Raw genomic sequence first — 14166 nt, forward strand, 5'->3', positions numbered from 1 at the left:
GACCAACACTAGCTCTCCCCTCCCCTCTCTCTCATACACCACAGTGACCAACACTATCTCTCCCCTCCCCTCTCCCCCTCTCTCTCATACACCACAGTGACCAACACTCTCTCCCCTCCCCCCCTCTCTCTCATACACCACAGTGAGCAACACTATCTCTCCCCTCCCCCCTCTCTCTCATACACCACAGTGACCAACACTATCTCTCCCCTCCCCCTCTCTCTCATACACCACAGTGACCAACACACTCCCCCCCCCCCCTCTCTCATACACCACAGTGACCAACACACTCCCCCCCCCCCCCCCTCTCTCTCATACACCACAGTGACCAACACTATCTCTCCCCTCCCTCCTCTCTCTCATACACCACAGTGACCAACACTATCTCTCCCCTCCCCCTCTCTCTCATACACCACAGTGAGCAACACTATCTCTCCCCTCCCCCTCTCTCTCATACACCACAGTGACCAACACTATCTCTCCCCTCCCTCCTCTCTCTCATACACCACAGTGACCAACACTATCTCTCCCCTCCCCCTCTCTCTCATACACCACAGTGACCAACACTCTCTCCCCTCCCCCCCTCTCTCTCATACACCACAGTGACCAACACACTCTCCCCTCCCCCCCTCTCTCTCATACACCACAGTGACCAACACTATCTCTCCCCTCCCCCTCTCTCTCATACACCACAGTGACCAACACTATCTCTCCCCTCCCCCTCTCTCTCATACACCACAGTGACCAACACTATCTCTCCCCTCCCCCTCTCTCTCATACACCACAGTGACCAACACTATCTCTCCCCTCCCCCTCTCTCTCATACACCACAGTGACCAACACTATCTCTCCCCTCCCCCCTCTCTCTCATACACCACAGTGAGCAACACTATCTCTCCCCTCCCCCTCTCTCTCATACACCACAGTGACCAACACTATCTCTCCCCTCCCCCTCTCTCTCATACACCACAGTGAGCAACACTATCTCTCCCCTCCCCCTCTCTCTCATACACCACAGTGACCAACACTCTCTCCCCTCCCCCCCTCTCTCTCATACACCACATTGACCAACACCATCCCCCCCCCCCCCCTCTCAATTCAAAGGGCTTTATTGACACGGGAAACATATGATTACATTGCCAAAGCAAGTGAAATAGATAATACATTTGTATTTTTCTTACAGTAAATATTACACTCACAGAAGTTCCAAAAGAATAAAGACATTACAAATGTCATACTATGTATATATACAGTGTTCTAACGATGTACAAATAGTTAAAGTACAAAAGGGATAATAAATAAACATAAATATGGGTTGTATTTACAATGGTGTTTGTTCTTCACTGGTTGCCCTTTTCTTGTGGCAACAGGTCACAAATCTTGCTGCTGTGATGGCACACTGTGGTATTTCACCCAGTAGATATGGGAGTTTATCACACTGTGGTATTTCACCCAGTAGATATGGGAGTTTATCACACTGTGGTATTTCACCCAGTAGATATGGGAGTTTATCACACTGTGGTATTTCACCCAGTAGATATGGGAGTTTATCACACTGTGGTATTTCACCCAGTAGATATGGGAGGTTATCACACTGTGGTATTTCACCCAGTAGATATGGGAGGTTATCACACTGTGGTATTTCACCCAGTAGATATGGGGGTTTATCACACTGTGGTATTTCACCCAGTAGATATGGGAGTTTATCACACTGTGGTATTTCACCCAGTAGATATGGGAGTTTATCACACTGTGGTATTTCACCCAGTAGATATGGGGGTTTATCACACTGTGGTATTTCACCCAGTAGATATGGGAGTTTATCACACTGTGGTATTTCACCCAGTAGATATGGGAGTTTATCACACTGTGGTATTTCACCCAGTAGATATGGGAGTTTATCACACTGTGGTATTTCACCCAGTAGATATGGGAGTTTATCACACTGTGGTATTTCACCCAGTAGATATGGGAGTTTATCACACTGTGGTATTTCACCCAGTAGATATGGGAGGTTATCACACTGTGGTATTTCACCCAGTAGATATGGGAGGTTATCACACTGTGGTATTTCACCCAGTAGATATGGGAGGTTATCACACTGTGGTATTTCACCCAGTAGATATGGGAGTTTATCACACTGTGGTATTTCACCCAGTAGATATGGGAGTTTATCACACTGTGGTATTTCACCCAGTAGATATGGGGGTTTATCACACTGTGGTATTTCACCCAGTAGATATGGGAGTTTATCACACTGTGGTATTTCACCCAGTAGATATGGGAGTTTATCACACTGTGGTATTTCACCCAGTAGATATGGGAGTTTATCACACTGTGGTATTTCACCCAGTAGATATGGGAGTTTATCACACTGTGGTATTTCACCCAGTAGATATGGGAGTTTATCACACTGCGGTATTTCACCCAGTAGATATGGGAGTTTATCACACTGTGGTATTTCACCCAGTAGATATGGGAGTTTATCACACTGTGGTATTTCACCCAGTAGATATGGGAGTTTATCACACTGTGGTGTTTCACCCAGTAGATATGGGAGTTTATCACATTTGGGATTGTTTTTAAATTCTTTGTGGGTCTGTGTAATCTGAGGGAAATATGTGTCTCTAATATGGTCATACATTTGGCAGGAGGTTAGGAAGTGCAGCTCAGTTTCCACCTCATTTTGTGGGCAGTGTGCACATAGCCTGTCTTCTCTCGAGAGCCAGGTCTTTCTCAATAGCAAGGCTATGCCCACTGAGTATGTACATAGTCAAAGTTTTCCTTCAATTTGGTTCAGTCACAGTGGTCAGGTTTTCTGCCACTGTGTCCTCTTTGTTTAGGGCCAAACACTGTCTCCCCCTCTCTCATACACCGAAATGACTAACACACTCTCTCTCTCTCCCTCTCTCCCTCTCTCCCTCTCTCAGGAACCATGGTGAGCAAGGCGGAGGGTGGTAAAAGCATGCTCACCAACTCCGAGTCGGACTCAGAGGTGGCGCCCACTCCCTCCCCTTCCGCCTCGCTGGCCCTGGAGGTCAAATATTCCTTCCTGGACACCAGCAGCAGGTCACAGCAGCAGGTGTGTGTGTGTGTGTGTCCGTGTGTGTGTGGGGTGTCTGGGAGATTGAGAAATAACATGGAGATCACAAAAGACGAATGTTGAAAATATGACAATAAAGTTGTATTGTAGGTGAGGAAGAGGAACAAGGCCCTTCAGGTGAGATTCAAGGACATCTGCGAGGCGCAGAACGAGCAGAGAGAGGCCGCTCTACAGATGGCCGGGAAGGGGGGCAAGCCAGTCTCATACAAGGTCTGTCACCAACCCTCCCTTCGGTTTGGCAACATATATTCATGTATTATTGTACTATGACCGCGGAATACAAGAAGATCCTGGAGACTCCAAGGGCTGCACATTTAGCTTGTTCCTTGATAATGAGTTGATGATTTCAATCAGCTGTGAAGTACGAGGTCAACAACCTGAATGAGCAGCCCTCGAGGTCCCCAGGAGAGGGTTTGGGAAACCCTCTCAATGTTGTTTTTACTTTGTAACGTGTCGCTGTTGAAGAGTAACACTTTTCAAAACTCTAAACCGTTTTCCAAGGTGGCGTACCGCAAGTACATGACAGTGCCCGCCCGGCGCTCCATCCCCAACGTCACCAAGAGCACCGGGGTCCAGACCTCCCCGGACCTCAAGGGCCGTTACAAGACGTTTCCCTTCGAGAGGAAAAAGGGTCACAGTCACACCAAGCACGTAGCAGCGGTGGAGAGAGACAAGGGCCACAACAACGCGTTTGTCATCGCCGTCAAGCACTCGAAAGCTGTGGAGCGTTTAGGGGACAGGGAAGGGGACAGGGAAGGGGACAGGGAAGGGGACAGCGGTGCCTGCGGTGGAAGAGGAGTACAGAGAACCAGGGCTTTGTTGCATACTACGGAGTGCATGGCTACCGTGGAGAAGCACTGTACAGACGGAGATGATGTCCTCTACTCTGACTGTCTGATGCTCACAGACTGCCCCTCTCCCTCCAACACGCCCAGCTCCAACCCACAGGCCACGGACTACCAGATCTGCAGTGTCGAATCCAAACCCCTGGAAGGATTACAACACAGGGAACTGGACTCCTTGGACAGTTGCTCGGACCGGTCGGCCAGTAAACGGCAGCTGCTTCACTTGGAGGAGCCAGGCTCTAGCAGGACTCTGCCGGGGGACATGAGGGGGTCTTCCTCAGCCTCCAAGGTGAGCGGCCCCATCTCCTGGAACTCTCTGACCCAGGTGGAGTGTCTGGAGAGCACGACAGCACGGAGCAAACGAATGAAGGGACTAGAGCTCAACGGACTACAGTCTCAGACTCTACCGCGGGCCGCTGGCTGCACTACCCAGGCACAGTGCCATGAACCAGCAGCGTTCTCACCACAGACGCTGTCACCCCGGACCACGGGGGAGGCGGTGGGCTGTGGGGGTAGCCGGGTTGAACCAGCGACTGTAGCGACTGCGGGGGGAGGTAACCCCGGGGAGGCCTGTAAGCAGATAGTACCGGTAGTGACTCAGACAGGGGACGGAGGAGGGGACGTGAAAGCACAGCTACAGGCCATGGAAAACCTGATCTCCTCCAGCCAGGAGACCATCAAGGTCCTACTAGGAGTTATCCAGGAGCTGGAGAAGGGAGAGGCCCACAGAGAGGGGTAAGGAGACTTTACTATCACTATCTATCATATCATCTATATAACCTACTGGTTGGATCCTATAACCTACTGGGAGTTATCCAGGAGCTGGAGAAGGGAGAGGCCCACAGAGATGGGTAAGGAGACTTTACTATCACTATCTATCTGATGTGTGGGTCCTATAACCTACCGGTTAACAGCAGAGTAGGCTGGGTCCTATAACCTACTGGTTAACAGCAGAGTAGGCTGGCTCCTATAACCTACTGGTTAACAGCAGAGTAGGCTGGCTCCTATAACCTACCGGTTAACATGAGAGACTGGGTAGTGATGGTGATCAGGGGACTAGTTATACTGGTTAACATGGTATACTGGGTAGTGATGGTGATCAGGGGACTATCTATACTAGTTATACTGGTTAACATGAGATACTGGGTAGTGATGGTGATCAGGGGACTAGTTATACTAGTTATACTGGTTAACATGAGAGACTGGGTAGTGATGGTGATCAGGGGACTAGTTATACTGGTTAACATGAGACTGGGTAGTGATGGTGATCAGGGGACTAGTTATACTGGTTAACATGATAGACTGGGTAGTGATGGTGATCAGGGGACTAGTTACACTAGTTAACATGATATCATGGGTAGTGATGGTGATCAGGGGACTAGTTAACTAATGGACTAGTCCATCTAGGTTGTATTGGGGGAATACCAGAGCTGTGATCCAGAACTAATGGACTAGTCCATCTAGGTTGTAATGGTGGAATACCAGAGCTCTGATCCAGAACTACAGGACTAGTCCATCTAGGTTGTAATGGTGGAATACCAGAGCTGTGATTCAGAACTAATGGACTAGTCCATCTAGGTTGTATTGGTGGTGAACAGCGTTCAGAACTAATGGACTAGTCCATCTAGGTTGTATTGGTGGTGAACAGCATTCAGAACTAATGGACTAGTCCATCTAGGTTGTATTGGTGGTGAACAGCGTTCAGAACTAATGGACTAGTCCATCTAGGTTGTATTGGTGGTGAACAGCGTTCAGAACTAATGGACTAGTCCATCTAGGTTGTAATGGTGGAATACCAGAGCTCTGATCCATAACTAATGGACTAGTCCATCTAGGTTGTATTGGTGGTGAACAGCGTTCAGAACTAATGGACTAGTCCATCTAGGTTGTATTGGTGGTGAACAGCGTTCAGAACTAATGGACTAGTCCATCTAGGTTGTATTGGTGGTGAACAGCGTTCAGAACTAATGGACTAGTCCATCTAGGTTGTATTGGTGGTGAACAGCGTTCAGAGCTAATGGACTAGTCCATCTAGGTTGTAATGGTGGAATACCAGAGCTCTGATCCATAACTAATGGACTAGTCCATCTAGGTTGTATTGGTGGTGAACAGCGTTCAGAACTAATGGACTAGTCCATCTAGGTTGTATTGGTGGTGAACAGCGTTCAGAACTAATGGACTAGTCCATCTAGGTTGTATTGGTGGTGAACAGCGTTCAGAACTAATGGACTAGTCCATCTAGGTTGTATTGGTGGTGAACAGCGTTCAGAACTAATGGACTAGTCCATCTAGGTTGTATTGGTGGTGAACAGCGTTCAGAACTACAGGACTAGTCCATCTAGGTTGTATTGGTGGTGAACAGCGTTCAGAACTAATGGACTAGTCCATCTAGGTTGTAATGGTGGAATACCAGAGCTCTGATCCATAACTAATGGACTAGTCCATCTAGGTTGTATTGGTGGTGAACAGCGTTCAGAACTAATGGACTAGTCCATCTAGGTTGTATTGGTGGTGAACAGCGTTCAGAACTAATGGACTAGTCCATCTAGGTTGTATTGGTGGTGAACAGCGTTCAGAACTAATGGACTAGTCCATCTAGGTTGTATTGGTGGTGAACAGTGTTCAGAACTAATGGACTAGTCCATCTAGGTTGTATTGGTGGTGAACAGCGTTCAGAACTAATGGACTAGTCCATCTAGGTTGTATTGGTGGTGAACAGCGTTCAGAACTAATGGACTAGTCCATCTAGGTTGTATTGGTGGTGAACAGCGTTCAGAACTAATGGACTAGTCCATCTAGGTTGTATTGGTGGTGAACAGCGTTCAGAACTAATGGACTAGTCCATCTAGGTTGTATTGGTGGTGAACAGCGTTCATAGCCTTATTGAACAGAACAGGAGTTAAAAGGGATGTGAGGAAGTCCCTTATAGGACGTCTGTTCAGCACACGTTCCCTGTCATACTGATGTGTGATCTTTAGAGAATAATATTATCCAAACAAACGGTAGGGTACTAAACGGGATGGGGGGGGGGACGACGACAACAGTATAGCATCTATCTAGCCACTGTATCTGTCACAGAGAAGTCAGAGTACTGAATGGGATCTTTAAAAGGGACCATATCCTTTGGGGATTTTCTCTAGATATCAACAAAACACAGAGCTATTCTGCTAGCGGACCAACCAATCATCTGGCTCGATTTGTCCCAAGTGGTTTGACGAGCCAGTCAGGTTATATCATGTGATCACAACAACAAGGTGAGTGTTTTATTGAGCCACTGCTTCAGGACCATCATTCACTACAGCAAAACAAAACCTGTGTCTTCACCTCTTATTACCTGGCTACAGTGCTGAGACGACAGGACCATCATTCACTACAGCAAAACAAAACCTGTGTCTTCACCTCTTATTACCTGGCTACAGTGCTGAGACGACAGGACCATCATTCACTACAGCAAAACAAAACCTGTGTCTTCACCTCTTATTACCTGGCTACAGTGCTGAGACGACAGGACCATCATTCACTACAGCAAAACAAAACCTGTGTCTTCACCTCTTATTACCTGGCTACAGTGCTGAGACGACAGGACCATCATTCACTACAGCAAAACAAAACCTGTGTCTTCACCTCTTATTACCTGGCTACAGTGCTGAGACGACAGGACCATCATTCACTACAGCAAAACAAAACCTGTGTCTTCACCTCTTATTACCTGGCTACAGTGCTGAGACGACAGGACCATCTCGGGTGACGGGTGTGTGGGGGTCTTGGGTGTGGGTCTTGTGTGTGTGTGTGTGTGTGTGAGAGAGAGAGACTTGGGTGGTGTGTGTGTGTGTGTGTGTGTGTGTGTGTGTGTGTGTGGACGTTTTTAACTATTCTTGTGGGGACCAGAAGTCCCTACAAGAATAGTAAACGAACAAAAAGTTGACCAACTGGGGACATTTTGTTAGTCCCCACAAGATCAAATGCTATTTCTAGGGGGTTTAGGGTTAAGGTTAGAATTAGTGTTAGGGTTAGAATTAAGTTAAATATTAAGGTTAGGAGCTAGGGTTAGTTGTAGGGTTAGGGTTAGGATAGTTTAGGTTTTTGGGTTAGGATTAGGGAAAATAGGATTTTGAATGGGACTGAATTGTATGTCCCCACAAGGTTAGCTGTACAAGACTGTGTGTGTGTGTGTGTGTGTGTGTGTGTGTGTGTGTGTGTGTGTGTGTGTGTGTGTGTGTGTGTGTGTGTGTGTGCGTGCGTGCGTGCGTGCGTGCGTGCGTGCGTGCGTGCGTGCGTGCGTGCGTGCGTGCGTGCGTGCGTGCGTGCGTGCGTGCGTGCGTGCGTGCGTGCGTGCGTGCGTGCGTGCGTGCGTGCGTGCGTGCGTGCGTGCGTGCGTGCGTGCGTGCGTGTGCGTGCGCGTGCGCGTGCGTGTGTGTGTCAGAGCATTTGGCTGCAGTCCAGGAAGGTGATTTAAAACAAACAAATCTCCTCACAAAACAACTTAATTACTTCCCTTAGCAGGAGATGATGAGCTAGATACAGAGCTAGGTAGACTGGTGTACATGTTAGTGGCCTGGCAGCTCTCTTTGTGTGTGTGAGAGCGCGAGAGAGAGAGCGTGAGAGAGAGAGCGCGAGAGAGAGCGTCTGAGGTGGAGCGATCAGATAACACACTTGAGGGTGGTCACGTGTGTTTGTAAGGCAGAGGTCCTCTGAGTTGGCGCCAGATTTGGGCTGAATAAGGAGGCAGAGGTCCTCTGAGTTGGCGTCAGATTTGGGCTGAATAAGGAGGCAGAGGTCCTCTGAGTTGGCGCCAGGTTTGGGCTGAATAAGAAGGAAGTGGTAGTGGCTAAGCAAGGAGAGTGACGTCCTTTACACCTGAGCTAAAGTATCATTATTGAACTAGACAAGTCAGTTAAGAACAAATTCTTATTTACAATGACGGCCCACCCCGGTCAAACCCTAACGACACCGGGCGTGGGATCACGGCCGGTTGTGATACAGCCTGGATTCGAACCAGGGTGTATGTAGTGACGCCTCTAGCACTAAGATGCAGTGCCTAAAACCACTGTGATACAGTCTGGAATGGAACCAGGGTCTGTAGTGACGCCTCTAGCACTGAGATGCAGTGCCTTAGACCGCTGTGATACAGCCTGGAATGGAACCAGGGTCTGTAGTGACGCCTTCTAGCACTAAGATGCAGTGGCTTAGACCGCTGTGATACAGCCTGGAATGGAACCAGGGTGTCTGTAGTGACGCCTTCTAGCACTGAGATGCAGTGCCTTAGACCGCTGTGATACAGCCTGGAATGGAACCAGGGTGTCTGTAGTGACGCCTTCTAGCACTGAGATGCAGTGCCTTAAACCACTGTGATACAGTCTGGAATGGAACCAGGGTCTGTAGTGACGCCTTCTAGCACTAAGATGCAGTGCCTTAGACCGCTGTGATACAGCCTGGAATGGAACCAGGGTCTGTAGTGACGCCTTCTAGCACTAAGATGCAGTGCCTTAGACCGCTGTGATACAGCCTGGAATGGAACCAGGGTCTGTAGTGACGCCTCTAGCACTGAGATGCAGTGCCTTAGACCACTGTGATACAGCCTGGAATGGAACCAGGGTCTGTAGTGACGCCTCTAGCACTGAGATGCAGTGCCTTAGACCGCTGTGATACAGCCTGGAATGGAACCAGGGTCTGTAGTGACGCCTTCTAGCACTAAGATGCAGTGGCTTAGACCGCTGTGATACAGCCTGGAATGGAACCAGGGTCTGTAGTGACGCCTTCTAGCACTAAGATGCAGTGGCTTAGACCGCTGTGATACAGCCTGGAATGGAACCAGGGTCTGTAGTGACGCCTTCTAGCACTAAGATGCAGTGGCTTAGACCGCTGTGATACAGCCTGGAATGGAACCAGGGTCTGTAGTGACGCCTTCTAGCACTAAGATGCAGTGCCTTAGACCGCTGTGATACAGCCTGGAATGGAACCAGGGTCTGTAGTGACGCCTTCTAGCACTAAGATGCAGTGTCATAGGACCGCTGCGATACAGCCTGGAATGGAACCAGGGTCTGTAGTGACGCCTCTAGCACTGAGATGCAGTGTCATAGGACCGCTGCGATACAGCCTGGAATGGAACCAGGGTGTCTGTAGTGATGCCTCTAGCACTGAGATGCAGTGTCATAGGACCGCTGTGATACAGCCTGGAATGGAACCAGGGTGTCTGTAGTGACGCCTCTAGCACTGAGATGCAGTGCCTTAGACCGCTGTGATACAGCCTGGAATGGAACCAGGGTCTGTAGTGACGCCTCTAGCACTGAGATGCAGTGCCTTAGACCGCTGTGATACAGCCTGGAATGGAACCAGGGTGTCTGTAGTGACGCCTCTAGCACTGAGATGCAGTGCCTTAGACCGCTGTGATACAGCCTGGAATGGAACCAGGGTCTGTAGTGACGCCTTCTAGCACTAAGATGCAGTGCCTTAGACCGCTGTGATACAGCCTGGAATGGAACCAGGGTCTGTAGTGACGCCTCTAGCACTGAGATGCAGTGCCTTAGACCGCTGTGATACAGCCTGGAATGGAACCAGGGTCTGTAGTGACGCCTTCTAGCACTAAGATGCAGTGCCTTAGACCGCTGTGATACAGCCTGGAATGGAACCAGGGTCTGTAGTGATGCCTCTAGCACTGAGATGCAGTGCCTTAGACCGCTGTGATACAGCCTGGAATGGAACCAGGGTCTGTAGTGACGCCTTCTAGCACTGAGATGCAGTGCCTTAGACCGCTGTGATACAGCCTGGAATGGAACCAGGGTCTGTAGTGACGCCTCTAGCACTGAGATGCAGTGCCTTAGACCGCTGTGATACAGCCTGGAATGGAACCAGGGTCTGTAGTGACGCCTTCTAGCACTAAGATGCAGTGCCTTAGACCGCTGTGATACAGCCTGGAATGGAACCAGGGTCTGTAGTGACGCCTTCTAGCACTAAGATGCAGTGCCTTAGACCGCTGCACCACTCGGGAGCCCGGAAGACCTCGCCACTTGACTATTTCATATGACTCATGTAGTAGTAGTAGTAGTATCTAGTACAATGTAGTAACTATAGCCTGGCTTTCATTCACTGGCAGATCTACTGAAAGCAGGAACTCCCCTCAATGTATTCTGAACATGATACTAGGACCAACAACATGTATTCAAAATAGCTTCTGAAGTTTCATAATTGTATTTTTTGTTAAATGGGAAAATATGGCTGTTATTTTAAATTTCTTGAAACGTTTCGGTTTTGGAGATGAGGTTTTTAAAAATCAGACAACGACTACGGTTAGGCTCTCTCATGTGCTGTGGTAAACTGTTATACGAAGAAGCAGTAACTTGACATTGTATAATACATTGATCAATGTAAAGGTCTGATACCCAGTGGACCAGCTGGTAGAATGTGGATAGACTGTCTACTGTCCATGGTTTTTACCACAGCAGATAGACACTTGTATTTTTCTTCACAACCCCAAGCAGAGATTCTAACGTTTGTGTTGTCACGCTACGTTAGCCACGCCGTCCCTCTCTTTCAGAAATGTCAGCCGCCCAAACAGGAACAGCCCAGACAGGAACAGCCCAAACAGGAACAGCCCAAACAGGAACAGCCCAGACAGGAACAGCCCAGACAGGAACAGCCCAGACAGGAACAGCCCAAACAGGAACAGCCCAAACAGGAACAGCCCAAACAGGGACAGCCCAAACAGGAACAGCCCAGACAGGAACAGCCCAAACAGGAACAGCCCAAACAGGAACAGCCCAAACAGGAACAGCCCAAACAGGAACAGCCCAAACAGGAACAGCCCAAACAGGAACAGCCCAGGGCTGTAGGTGAATATGTTACATTTCCTCTCGCACGGCATAACATCCATTTGTCATGTAAGTCAATGCGTTGTGTCAAAGTGCATTTAGTCTGGAGACGTATGCCCTTTAGACGTGATGTGTAATGTTCTGCTGTAAAACCATTATTATACATGAAAACAGTAGAGAAACCGGGATAGGAAACAAATGGAACATGTATATTTCACAGACAACGACATGTTAGAAGACATTGACAGTGTTTCTCCTAAAGAAGAAAAGAGACAAGGTACACTATATATACAGCAGTATGGGAACGCCCCTTCAAATTAGTGGATTCGGATATTTCAGCAATACCAGTGGGTGACAGGTGTATAAAATCGAGCTCAGAGCCATGCAATCTCCATAGACAAACATGTTATTGTGAAGTGATAACGTCTAGGAGCAACAACGGCTGAGACGTGAAGTGGTAGGCCACACAAGCAGTACGTAAAATTCGCCTGTCCTCGGTTTCAACACTCAGTACCGAGTTCCAAACTGCCTCTGGAAGCATCGTCAGCACAATAAATGTTCGTCTGGAGCTTCATGAAATGGGTTTCCATGGCCGATCAGATGCACAAGATCACCATGCGCAATGCCAAGCGTCGGCTGGAGTGGTGTAAAGTTCGCCGCCATTGGACTCTGAAGCACTGGAAACGCGTTCTATGGAGTGACGAATCACGCTTCACCATCTGGCAGTCCGACGGACGAATCTGGGTTTGGCGGATGCCAGGAGAACGCTACCTGCCCCAATGCATAGTGCCAACTGTAAAGTTTGGTGGAGGAGGAATAATGGTTCGGGCCCCTTAGTTCCAGTGAAGGAAAATCTTAACACTACAGCATACAATGAGATTCTAGATGATTCTGTGCTTCCAACGTTGTGGCAACAGTTTGGGGAAGGTCATTTCCTGTTTCAGCATGACAATGCCCCCATGCACAAAGCAAGGTTCATACAGAAACGGTTTGTTGAGATCGGTGTGGAAGAACTTGACTGGCCTGCACAGAGCCCTGACCTCAACCCTATCAAACACCTTTGGAATGAATTGGAACGGCGACTGCGAGCCAGGCCTAATCACCCAACATCAGTGGCCGACCTCACCAATGCTCTTGTGGCTGAACGGAAGCAAGTCCCCGCAGCAATGTTCTAACATCTAGTGGAAAGCCTTCCCAGAAGAGTGGAGGCTGTTATAGCAGCAATGTTCCAACATCTAGTGGAAAGCCTTCCCTGAAGAGTGGAGGCTGTTATAGCAGCAATGTTCTAACATCTAGTGGAAAGTCTTCCCATGATTTTGGAATGAGATATTAGACGAGCAGGTGACCACATATTCTTCGTCATGTAGAGTATATGTTAGTTATTCCCTGACAACAGTACGTGATTGATTCTTAAAATATCTGTTGTCCAACGACAGAGACCCAACTCTAATGTGTGCCAGTCCCCGGGGTTCACAGGAGCTGAGGCCCACACACAGAGAGAGAGGGATGGAGAGAGAGAGAGAGAGAAAGAGGGATGGAGAGAGAGAGAGAGAGAGAGAGAGAGAGAGAGAGAGAGAAAGAGAGAGAGCGAGAGAGAAAGAGAGAGAGCGAGAGAGAGAGAAAGAGAGAGAGAGAGAGCGAGAGATCGAGAGAGAGAGAGAGAGAGCGAGAGAGAGAGATTCCTCCGTTGTCTCCCTAACTCAGGGAGGTGTGTGTTTAGGTCTCTCCTATACGGTTCATTATTCAGATGATCTGTCCAGGACCTTGCCAGGTCGCTGGGGGGATAAGGAGGAGGGGTGGAGAGGGGGAGGAGGTGGAGGAGGAGGGGTGGAGAGGGGGAGGAGGTGGAGGAGGAGGAGGGGTGGAGAGGGGGAGGAGGTAGAGGACACGGCTCGCCTTTGAGGAAAAGTGGATGCCTGGTGGCGGCCCAGGGAGCCCTGCCAAGATCCGCCCTGATGTTCTCTCAGACATCCCAAGAGCACAGCTGTGGCCTGGACATGCGGAGTGGTGTGTGTGTGTGTGTGTGTGTGTGTGTGTACGGTGCCTGCCTACGCGTGTGTATGGTGCCTGCCTACGCGTGTGAGACAGGGCTACCTAATGTATACCTGTGTCTGACAGGAAGAGCTGTGATTAAACGGTATATCACCTGTGTCTGACAGGAAGAGCTGTGATTAAACGGTATATCACCTGTGTCTGACAGGAAGAGATGTGATTAAACGGTATATCACCTGTGTCTGACAGGAAGAGCTGTGATTAAACTGTATATCACCTGTGTCTGACAGGAAGAGATGTGATTAAACTGTATATCACCTGTGTCTGACAGGAAGAGCTGTGATTAAACTGTATATCACCTGTGTCTGACAGGAAGTGATGTGATTAAACTGCCGGCCTGGCACAACATCAGCAAATC

This window comes from Salvelinus namaycush, unplaced genomic scaffold (assembly GCF_016432855.1).
Source record: "Salvelinus namaycush isolate Seneca unplaced genomic scaffold, SaNama_1.0 Scaffold711, whole genome shotgun sequence".
Classification (NCBI taxonomy): domain Eukaryota; kingdom Metazoa; phylum Chordata; class Actinopteri; order Salmoniformes; family Salmonidae; genus Salvelinus; species Salvelinus namaycush.